This window comes from Phalangium opilio, unplaced genomic scaffold (genome assembly GCF_054372755.1).
Source record: "Phalangium opilio isolate 3A_F unplaced genomic scaffold, DU_Popi_V2 ptg000095l_1, whole genome shotgun sequence".
Taxonomy (NCBI): Eukaryota; Metazoa; Arthropoda; class Arachnida; order Opiliones; family Phalangiidae; genus Phalangium; species Phalangium opilio.
The window spans coordinates 689,443-699,338 of NW_028324200.1; positions in this window are offsets into that span (position 1 = coordinate 689,443).

Below are 9,896 nucleotides of genomic sequence, written 5' to 3' on the forward strand. Positions count from 1 at the left end.
TAATTGTAATTGATAACTAAGTAACGCGGAGTCTGAGAGCCCTAGTGATCCAGTACTTAAAGGAGAACGTCGAGAAATGATATGACCAAAGGACGCGGATAAATATTAAGGAATTGAAAGGAGAACGTCGAGAAATGATATGACCAGGAGTACGCCAGTTTAAAGTTTTAAAACCCATGTCACTAAAATCCTTTAGAATTTCAACTAATACGATTAAATGTAACCGTGTCGATTTTTTTTCTACCAACCCTTTAAAAACAAATTTGTAAAGCGCAAAGAACTTTAACCTTTCGTAAATGGAAGCCTAGGGTAAGAAAAATAACCACAAAGCTTCCCTCGACCTGTTTTTCGATGATATCTTTAAATAAATCGCAATGGTCACGGAGAAGCCTGTGAAGGTGAAAGAGAAGCCTGTGAAGGTGAAAGAGAAGGCTTCTAGAGGACAATAGCAAAACACCCCAAAAAACCACACCGTCACTGGCACTTTTACCTTTCGTAAAGGGAAGCTTTGGTTACCCCTCCAATTTTGTAAAGCCAACGAGTTTGGTCGAGGTAAAAACGCGGGAAACGCTCCCTAGATGCTAAACAAGTCACGCAAGTTACGATTTTCGTATTAGCTAGGTGTGGTTGGGGGTGGGAGTGCATTATAACTAAGTATGTACTCATGGTTTCTAACTCTATATGGCCCAACGATTGAGGTAGAATACTTTCTTACGCTACCTAGTTAATATATACACAAAACACAAAGACACATAACATAATAAGAACGCTTTATGCTATGACTTTCTTCTAATGTAGCGAATAACAGATGTAATTTCATGAATACATTATTCATTCATGTACGAATTGCATTTTTATATTAAAACTGACAGAAAGTAACCAAGAATGTTTGAAAATCTTTAACTAGCCAGTAGCCAGCCTCTCATATACAGGCAGAGGAATAATTCATATAATCGCTTGTCAGTGATTGTTGAAAGAGAGTGGTTATTCCGAGGTGTCGTACGCATACAAATGTTTTTACGGGATTTCAGAATCTTGCTCTGATTTGGAATTCCAAGAACTGATTTCGGGAATGATTGAACAATCGAAGGTTATTTTGAAAATTATAAAGTGAATTTCGCGATTGATTTCTTGGTTTCGAAGTAATTTGGTGTTCGTAGAGTGATTTTCAAGATTTTAAATCAATTTTGGATTTTTAAATGGATTTCACTGTTTTTTATTGATTTTCGTGTTTGGGTAGTAGTTTAAATATTCGAGCTTAAAATGTGCTAAAACTGCAGAAGGCACTTCTACATTGAAAAAAAGAAATAAAAAATTAATGAAGCTACTAATTTTATATTGAAATAAAATTGTTGCATACAATAATAAACGTTTGGAAAATTGGAGCGAATCTCCCCTCGACGCGCTATATTCAATACCGCTAAAATGGCAACCCTTAATTATACACGTCGTGAAAATTAAAAATATGTTATAAATGTCACTGAAATGCGCAATAAAATAAAATATATTTAAATAGAAAATGTCACTAAAACCCTTTAGAATTTCAACAAATAGGATAAAATGTAACCGTGTCGATTTTTTTCTACCAACCCTTTAAAAACAAATTTGTTAAGCGTAAATAACTTTAACCTTTCTTAAAGGGAAGCCTAGGGTAAGAAAAATTACCACAAAGCTTCTCTCGACCTGTTTTTCGATGTTATCGTAAAATAAATCGCAATGGTCACGGAGAAGCGTGTGAAGTGGAAAATACCAAAAACCCCAAAAAACCACACCGTCATTGGTCCAGTCTCCATCATCTCTTACACTTTCCAGCCATCTCATTGGCCCTAAAAAACCGTTTTCAAGTCGTTGAAAACATATAAATAGGAAACTACTCTCCTTTATATTCACTTCTCAGTTTTCAGATTACTTGTAAACGCAATTGTAAACTACTCAAAATATAAACCTTAGTGTTCGGGTACAAAATTAGTTACTGGTTTCGTACTTCGTGGTTCGGAATTTCGGATTCAGGTTACTTGTAAAAGTAATTGTAAACTACTTTAAACATAAACCTTAGTTTTCGGCCACAGAATTATTTTCCGTTTTCTCGGTTTGGAACTCGGGACTTCGCGTTAATAGCTAAGAGCGTTAGACAATATAGTAGTGATCGTGGAAGTTTTGCGTGGTTCGTTCGGCTGTTTGAAAACTTAAGCGTCACTGGTTTCTTCAAGTTCCACTTCGTTCATTTGCTGGAAATCATAATACCAGAATTAAAGTAAGTGAATTTCAATAATTTATTTTTCCCTACATCATTACTGACGTGATAGAATCCCATCTAAAAACCTGTCTTTTAAACTCTTTGCCCGGCTGTGCTAAGCTAAATAATGAAACATCTTTAATTAATATCTGAAGGGTCTGTCAAAAATTAAGGGACTCCTTTGGCTAATAGAGAGGTTGACCAAATATCATATTAGAGAGGTTGAGCTAATATCGTATCAAAGAAGTTAAGCAGTGATCGAGCGGGAGAGATTATTTAGTCTAAATATCTGGAACCCTTTTCTTTAGCTTGCGTGCTTCAAATATGAAGGGGGAGATAACTGTATTTCTAATATCGTTCTATAGTAATTCTAGTATACATATTTATAGTACTATAGCATATCGTATTTTAGTAATAATTTATGTAATATATGGTATTTTAGTATTTATTTAATATAATATTTGGCATTTTAGTATTCATATAATATATGGTACTTTGGTATTCATATAATATATGGTATTTTAGCATTCATATAATATATGGTATTTTAGTATTTATATAATATATCGTACAAAAACGAGTTTTGCTTAGCAGTCCTTAAAAAACCGCATTTATACAAAATCCATGGCGAAAAAAACTACACTTTTTCAAACCCACAAAGGGTCAGAAATGAATATATATATTTGTTATAAAGTTTTACGAGAACAGATTCTATACGATTTCATACATGAAAATCTGAGCTCTCTTTATTTTTTTATATCGGTTTTAGTTGTGAAATTTCAAATTGCAATACCTATATTAATTTCTATTTGAACAAGATGATCCAAGGGCTGGCCCTTAATACTAGTTTTACACAACGTGAATCCTTATATAGTTCACCTCCCTTAGGTATACACCCTTTCGACGGGAAACGGGGGTAGGCAACCCTTAATATCGGGAGATTCAAGGGGGTTGCTCCAGTGCCGTGTTTGCACACTCTCAGATCCAAAACGCCTACAGCGCAGGCTCTAAAAAGCGAGATGGAAGGCAGAGTTTCACCCCGCGCCTTTCCTTCTTAGACTCGTCAAAAGGGTGTATAGTTAGAAACATCGTACAACAATTTTTATGTTGTTTTATTCTTCCATCAAAAAGCCATCGAAATTTAAATTATACTTTCCTTACCTCTTTCTCTCTATCTCCCCCTCTCAGTCTCTCATACATACTGAACTTTCACCTATTCGCTTCGAATACTAATTAAGTCACTGTTTTATATTTATATACATTATACAACTATAGATAGTTTTCACACATGGAGGATTCATACCATTTTCACCAGGAAGCCGGGCTATCTGGAGGACAAAAGCAGACGAGTTTTTGTCCGCCAGTTAGCCCGGCCTCTTGGTGTAAATGGTATGAATCCTCCATGTGTGAAAACTATCTATTTTAAATTTCTAAATTCTACACGCACTTTAAATTATAGCTTAACCATTTTAAAAATATAATGACAACAATTGTTATCAATTAACTGATCGGTAAACTGTGCGAAAGCAACCCATGTAATTGTAAATATTGGCAGTTTACTTCAAAAATAAAAGTAGTTAATCAATCTCCCCCTCTCAGTCTCTCTCTCTCTCTCTCTCTCTCTCTCTCTCTCTCTCTCTCTCTCTCTCTCTCTCTCTCTCTCTCTCTCTCTCTCTCTCTCTCTCTCTCTCTCTCTCTCTCTCTCTCTCTCTCTCTCTCCTATCATTTACATACTGTCTTTCTCCAAATCTTGGGCCCTTTAGTGCCTTTGGAATAAATTTGGCATGTAAAGTTATAAAGTGCCCTTGTTTCACCAAGGATTGTGTATAAATATATCACTCCCTTGGGCTAAATTGTCAAACTAACATCGTCTCCTTTATGAACAATGAAATGGTATTTCACTAAATCTTAGTTGGAATGGTTGGATAATACTATGCACTGCATAAAAGCACTCTAAGTTAGATATTCGTCGGATTTAGAGAATATGTAGTATTTAAGCATTTCTGGTATACTGTGGTTTTTTTGGCAAAAACCATCACAAATTAAAAGATGATCTGTGGGCGATATTTAGCCTAAAATGTTCTATCTCCATTTTGCCGTCCGGGCCACCGTATTCAAGTTAAGATTGGATTATTTTACGGATGGCCCGTTAAATTAAAATTATAAAACTATTTTCATTTAAGGGCCATCCACAGTGGCCCTAACTGCAAATATTTCGTCTTGAAACTGTCCAAGCACACTCCCGACAGACTTTTCAGAACATCCTATATATATAACAGATCTGTTCTAATTAGCAGGCAACTAATTGATTTATAATTAGCAATTAGATAAATATTTGAACTAATTATTTAGCCAATTATCAATTAAACAGAAACTAATTAAATTCAATTAGATATTAGGCATTTATTTATCAAACTAATTAATCAGAATTACTAATTTCTAACTATTTCTAATCAATTAGAATTACTTCCCAATTAGCAGTAAGGTAATTAAAATTCAATTACCATTTTAAACTAGTATAAGATGCTATTAATTAGAATGTTAATTAGCTAACTAATTGATTAGCACAGCTATGCTATAGAAGAATGTATAGCATAGGATATATTATATTAGATCTACTGATGACTTATATATTTGTACGTTATTTTCACGTATATCTAACCATTTGTTGAGCGCACCCTGATAAAGCAGCCAGACACCCAATCAGCGCTTGTTCTTCCGACTTGATTTACGAATATCGAGATTAAGAATTAAAAACGATTTCGAATCGGTTCTGTAGTTCCTGAGATTACAGCGATACAACCAATCAAATTTTAATTCTTTATTTAGTATGGGATCGGAGGCATCTTGTTTAAATGGTATCGATAGTGTCATAAGTTAATTATGCCTCTAAGTACACAAATCGCTTCCACTTCTATGGCAATAGTGTTTGTCTGGCTCCCTTTAATGAAACCCTATACTCTCTCCGTATCATTTATCACCTCAACTTCAATACAAAATTGTACCGCCTAGCCTAGCATTTCTTTTATCCCTTTTAGAATGTTTCAGGACTGAAACCGCCTCTATCTCACGAGAGAGAGAGGGATTTGGGGTTGCTCAAGTAAAATTCGTCCCCCCCCCCAGTGCCTGCCTATACGAAACGTAAAAATCTCCTTTATTCCACTGGATGATTTTTTTTTTCGCTTGGTGGCTGCACCGCGACAGAAATTTCAAAAATTTCTCTCTTCGGATCTTAGCGCTATACGAGTTCTGACGTCACAGAAGCCTGCAGAAGATGCCCAGTTTTAACCCGTATTTGTGTACTCAGAGGCATTATTAACTTATGATAGTGTATGTTAAGTTGATAAATGTGAGCGCGTGAGGCTTTGAAGGGAGGGTGCACTGAGAAGGAAAGTCAAGTGATTTTTAATCTAGTATTTTTCAACTAATTATAAGACCAATAATCTGCATTGGCAAACATACAGGTAATACCTGAGAATGATTTTAAAATTCAATTTATTTTGAGATTTCATGGATAATTTTAAAAAAAGTACCTCAGACCAATCGCGTAACTCCCTGCCTTTTTGTTAACACATTTCTCGTGGCACGCTCCATGTCTCGCGCCACAATTGTCACATTCATTTCAAGCGTGCCACGATAATTTTGTTTGTAAAAGACTGGGCGTTACGCGAGGTACTTGGTCGGAGGTACTTTTTTAAAATTATCCCTGAAATTACAAACTAATTGTAATTTTAAAATCAAATTTTTTCTTGGATGTTTCACTTTGCAGATTGGTCTTATAATTTGGAGAAAAATAGATAAAAATCACTTGATTCTCCATTTCAGTGTGGGTTAATGTTGTGAAATCAGGTTAGGCCTTGTTTTGAGATTTATAGCGACCATTAACATTAGTCACACCCTCTCCACAGTATGGATGGTCCGGAAAAAAATGCGACTGTGTCTCGAACTGGACAAAAAATTGCGATTCCTACGAGCCGAAATTCCATAAACAACGGAAAATCATCAACTGCAACAGATGCGTCATGTTCGCCGACAGCGTCACTGACTTCCGCATCTAGTAATATTTCATCAAGTGAAGATATTGATGAAATAATTGAAAAAAGGGATGAGTTTCGTGATCTGATCTTCCATCAAAGGTTTTATGAGAAATTTTAAGCAGACAAATGTGGGTCGCACACATGGAAGGACCACTACATATACAAAGGCAGCTTTCCAACGGAAACCAATGAAGCGTCAAGAAAGGTCGTTTTAGAATGCGTGCATTGTAAAAACACATTTCATGGCGACAACATAACTGATTTCGATCGCCATATTAGAGTAAGCAATTTTTTTTATTAAGTAATAACTAGCGCATAATTTCTAATCACTGTTTTTCACAATGTATAAATTTTTTCTCAGAGAAGACATCCAGAAAATAGTCTGCGAAAACGTGCATCCAAAAGACTTGAAGCGCAAATCCTTGATCCACCCACAGATGTGTCGAAGAAGAGAAAACCTAAAGTTGGGCTAAGGTCCAACGACCAAGCAATTTTTAAAAGTTTTATGGTTGACCTTATCACCGTTGACGGTCTTCCTCTTGCTGTATCTGAAGGTTGGGCTTTCAGAAGAATGATGGCGTATTACGCACTCAAATAACAATCCAATCAAGAAGAACAGTGACAAGAGACTTTGAAGCGTAAGTCGAAAAATTAAAGCAGAAGATCAAAGTGGTGCTTCAATCTTTGCCAGCAAAAAACGCGCACCACACAACAGACATGTGGATCAGCAGGAAAAGGGAAGCCGTTTTAGGAATCCGTGTGCAGTTTATCGACGAAAAATGGAATTATAGATATATAACTCTTGGTTTTAAGAGGTTTGAGGGGAAGCACACGGGTGCCAATATCTTAACTGGCTTGAAGAAAGTATAAGAGAAACTGACCTTCAAATTGGACAAGTGAGAAAAAAGAAAATTGAACCATGGAATAAGAATGCGCGTAAGGAAATTTGTTTTCACTCTAAAGGATAGGCAACTCCCTATCTCGAGCTAGTGCTTATTCTGTATATACTCTGTTATAAGATCGGTTGTCAGCACGCGCAAAGCTAGGTCTCTATGTAACCTAGCTTTGTGCGTCTTGACAAGAGACGAAAAACTTCAGAATTTCAGGATTTAAAATATCCGCGAATTTTTTAGCTCGAGTGCACCGACCTCTAGGCCTAAGTTTCAAATACTTGTGAAATTGCCTACAGCCCACTACACGTATATGAAACTAAAGCCTAGAGGTCCGTGCACTCGAGCTATAAAAACTCGCGGATAGCTTAAATCCTGAAATTCTGAAGTTTTTCGTCTCTTATCAGATGCACAGAGCTAAATTACATAGAGACCTAGCTTTGCGCGTGCTGACTGTTGGAGAAATCAACTCTTATCTACTCGGATTATATTAACTCTGTAACTTAAGAAATGCGATGTTAGTTTTTTTAACCGGTTAATAGTATCTTAATACTGTTTTTTAGTAACTGCTATAAATAGCAATGTTATGTTATCATTTAAATCTCTCACTCTCACTCTTTCACTTGTTTAATAAACAGTTCGTTTTTTTATTTGGTCTCTCTCTTCCTTATGGATTATCTCTTTAATATAAGTTAGGTATAAGGCTATGAAAATCTATCAGGTTATGGGCTCAGCCACGTGTAAATACTTGTGTTAAGGAAAGTCGGGTACCAGTTAGTATTATAGTATAAGACTCAGTCTTCGGTCAACACGTATACAAGATGGCTTCAAGCGACTTGAAATCTCTCGTCACGAAGTTGAACAATACTAACTATCAGCTATGGAAATTCAAAAAGAAGATGGTACTGACCAGAGACAATCTATGGGAAGTCGTGGAGAAAGCGAAACCTACGTCGTAACCTCCTGCTGACTGGGATAAGAGAGACAAGCAAGCCCAAGCTGCTATAGCACTGTCTGTGGAAGACGATCAATTAATTCATATCGTTCACGAGAAGACTGCCCATTCCATGTGGGAGACACTCCAGAAGCTAGATGAGCAAGCGAACATCACAAGCAAATTATTCCTGCTACGGAAGATGCATCAAATGCGCTTCAAGGACGATGACCAAAGTATGCAAGACCACATAGTGTCCATGTTGGAGATCGTCGAAAAATTACGAGGAATCGGAGAAAAGTTGCCTGATACACACGTCGCTGCCATGCTACTCTGCAGTCTACCGGAATCTTACAATGTCTTGGTCATAGCCCTCGAAGTGAGAACGGAAGCAGATCTGACACTAGACTTAGTGAAAGCGAAATTACTGGACGAATTCAATCGACGTCAAGAGACTAGAGCAGCTTCCTCTAGGAATGACACAGCGTTGCAGACTTCAAGTCAAAGCAAAGGTCGAAGATTCAATAATCAACGGCGTCGTCCAAGCAGAGGAGTCTGTTATCATTGTAACAAGCCAGGGCACTATATGAAGGACTGCCGAAGCTACAAAGATAAGCTGGATCGAGAACATGCTGCATCCCGAAGTGAGCGAAGTAAAGCAGCGGTAGAAAAGAGAACGAGCGGGGAGTATACAGCCTTCAAGGCTTCGAATGGCTCACAAGCGAACTCATGGTATGTGGATTCAGGGGCCACCAGTCACATGTCCAGCGATCTTAAGAATTTCAAATTCATAACGCCGAAATCAGAGAAGATTCATCTCGCCGACGACTCAATCATAATGGCGGAAGGGATTGGCGATGGCATGATTGACTGCCTCGCTCCAAACGGAGAAGTACATGGCATAGCTGTGAAGAACATCCTTTATGTTCCAAAACTAGGAGGCAGCTTAATTTCTGTACACCGTTTGACGCAGACAGGACACACTGTTATCTTTGAAGGCGACGAATGCAGAATCATCTAAGGTCAAAACGTTGCAGCTTTCGCCAAGATGGATGGATTCCTTTATCGACTTCAAACCAAGCAAATAGCAAAAGTTGCCAGCAACTCGCATACAGCCGATTGCATTCACCTCTGGCATAGACGGCTAGGGCATCGGGACATAGATACCGTGAAGTCTCTTTCATCGAAGAATCTTGCCGATGGTATCAAGATATCCGAATGTCAGCGGAAGCTTATTTGCGAATGTTGTCTAAAGGGAAAGATGACAGCTAAACCATTCCCAACATCTACATCGAAGACCAAGGAGCCAATAGAACTAATCCATACGGACGTATGCGGGCCAATGCCGACAGTGACACCTGGCGGTAATCGATACATACAAACAATCATCGATGACTACTCAAGATTTACACAGCTCTATCTGATGAAGACCAAGAACTCCGTTCTAACTGCATTCAAGGATTTCATTGCATCCGTAAGGACGAAATTCGGAAGATACTCGAAAGCTCTTCGATCAGACAATGGTGGAGAATATATCAGCCATGAAATTGAAGATTATCTCAAGGATCTTGGCATCGAACACCAGTTGACCGTACCGTATAATCCACAACAGAACGGAGTTGCGGAACGCAAGAATCAATCTTTGACGGAAATGGCCAATTGCATGCTGTTAGACGCACAACTCGAGAACCGTTACTGGGGTGAAGCTGTCACGACCGCCGCCTATCTTCAAAATCGTCTGCCAACAAGAGCCATTGACGTAACACCTTATGAGCTTTGGAGTGGATCAAAGCCACGTA